This window comes from Crocuta crocuta, unplaced genomic scaffold (genome assembly GCF_008692635.1).
Source record: "Crocuta crocuta isolate KB4526 unplaced genomic scaffold, BGI_CrCroc_1.0 scaffold260, whole genome shotgun sequence".
Taxonomy (NCBI): Eukaryota; Metazoa; Chordata; class Mammalia; order Carnivora; family Hyaenidae; genus Crocuta; species Crocuta crocuta.
This window is the reverse complement of record NW_027527525.1, coordinates 3,582,125-3,584,850: the sequence shown is the minus strand read 5'-3', so window position 1 is coordinate 3,584,850 and position 2,726 is coordinate 3,582,125.

Below are 2,726 nucleotides of genomic sequence, written 5' to 3'. Positions count from 1 at the left end.
CAGATGATAGGTACTGCGTCTGCTCTGTTCAGTGCTTTACTCCCAACACCAACCACAGTGCCTGACACGAAGTAGACACCTGAGCCACATGTATTACCTTGAATTGCATTTTTGTATACTCTTTTTTTTTTTTTTTTTTTTAAGTTTATTTTGAGAGAGAGTGAGAGAATGAGAATCCCAAGCAGGCTCTGCACTGTCAACACAGAATCCTCTTGGGAGCTATTCTGAACTCACTAGTTGAGAAAACTCCTTGGGAGGTTAGGGCTGGGGAGCCTGAAATTAAGTCCTCCATTAAGAGCAACCTCGGGCTGCACGTAGCCCAGTTCCAGGAGAAGCTTGGCTGCACGTAGCCCAGTTCCAGGAGAAGCTTCCGCTGAAGCCACCCTCAGACCACCCTCGGATCAGCCAATCAAAAGAAATGTGTAACATTCCTGTGGTCTGAGTCAGGGCTGGGAACGGCAGGTAGTTACTCTGTACAAACTAGCCAATCACTCACCCCTTGCCTAAACCCCAGGCAGGCCCTTTGAGCTCACCTTCTAATTGGTCATTTTTAAAGGATTCTCCAAGGTCATGATTGGGTCCCGCCAAAAGTAACAGATGCCTCATGGATACTGAATGGTCAAAACTATAACCATGGGTGTTGTACAATTAGGATTGGTGCTTATGTGATGATGCAAAACATACAACGTGTGAACTGTAACACCCCTGTCCCTTACCCCATAAAAACCCTGCTTGCCATTGTTCGAGGGTTCGCCTTGCTGCCGCTGCGCCAGTAGACGGGTGAGCCCCTGCTTGAGCTTGTAATAAAGACCCTTATGTACTTGCATCGCTGACGGCTCCTTAGGGGTCTCAGGGGACAACAGGGCACAACAGGGCAAGTTTGCATAGTCTCTTGCCATCAGATGAGGACCAATATCCCCCCTACTCAATTGTTTCTGCTTGAGCCCCAAGGCACCTTGTTTATTGGCATCTGGGAATGATTTATTCTGGCCCTGGTATGATGACTGCACCTTGTGAAGGAAATTGTTATAGCTTGGAAAAACGTTGATGCTTAGTAATTTGGAAATAGTGATCAGGACTGAGTAATTGATGACATGAAAAGGTCAGCTGTTGCCTTCAGATTTAAGTTAATAGAATAATAACTTTGCTACAGACTGATGTACTGTTCCTGGGCACGTAGGATGTTATAGGAACTATAAGCCCTGTGGCTAATGTTGAGATGTTTTCTTTTGTGGTTATGGGAGCAAACATTGCGTTTCCTGAAAAACCTGTTTTTCTTAATACTTCCCATTAAGCAATAAACAGGCTCACAAAGAACCAACTTTTGCCTTTACTATGCTAAAAACATTATCCTGTTTGTATTTGAATGCTAAAGATACCTTCCTTCCTCATATGATGAGCATGGGTACCCTTATCTAAATCATAATACTAAGGTTATGCATATCAATGTTCTGGAAAGTTTTTACTGATCAAAGAACGTATCATCAGAATGCCACTTCTGTGAGTTTCCCAAACACTTAATCATAAAAATAAAGTTGAGTCTCAGATAGTGTGGAGATGCCTGTCTCGTGGTGACCAGAAAGAATCTCGGGGTCTCTCTCATTCCTCTCTCGCTGACACCGTCCATCCTTCAGGGACCCCTGGACCTGCTAGAGCCCGACTCCGACAGAATCCTACATGGGTTTTGATCTCACAAACATGAGCTCATGATCATGAGATCAAGAGTCGGACACTTAACCAATCGAGCCCCCCAGATGCCCTGCATTGATATATATTCTTAATTATGGCTTTATGAGTAGTATTCAAGAGTAAAAAGAAAATGAAAAAAACAAAGTTCCAAATTCCAACTAGAATTTGCAAAAGATTACATAAGCACTGAGGGGATGCAGAACAAGGAAATGACTGGCATTAAACATCTTTTTGGGGGCGCCTGGGTGGCTCAGTCAGTTAAGGGTCCGACTCTTGATTTCAGCTCAGGTCATGATTGCTCGGTTCATGAGATTGAGCCCCTTTGTGGAGATCTTCCCTGACAGTCGCAGAGCCTACTTGGGATTCTCTCTGCCCCTTCCCAACACACGGGCCTGTGTTTTTCCTCTCTCTCTGACTCTCTTTCTCAAAATAAATAAACATGAAAAAATTATTAAAATTTTTTAAAAAGTCTTTTTGGGAGTGCTGGGTGGCTCAGACGGTTAAGTGTCCGACTCTTGATCTCAGCTGAGGTTATGATCTTACAGTTGCTGAGATGGAGACCCAAAGTCAGTCTCTGAGCTGACAGTATAGAGCCTGTTTGGGATTCTCTCCCTCTCTCTCTCTCCACCTCTCTCTGCTTGCACAGATGCACACGCATTCTCTCAAAATAAACTTAAAAGCCGATTCCCTCTATCCTTCTGCCCCTCCTCCACTCACACTCTCTAAACTAAAAATAATAAAGTCTTTATGGACAGGTTGAATGGTGAGCAAGTAGCTTTAGAGGGTTTTTATCTAATGTCTTATTAACAAAAACATAAAAATTGTTCAGTTTGGTACCAAAAAAAGAGGAGAGTATAAAATGAAAAAGGACAGATTGTACTTGATACATTGAAAAAGATGCTTACTGTATACCAAGTGCTGAGTATTTGCCTTAAGGAGTTGAATCTCTTGAAAAAGTTGTGTTTTTTTAAAAAAATTTTTTAATAGTTTTTATTTATTTTTGAGACAGGGAGAGACAGAGCATGAGTGGGGGAGGG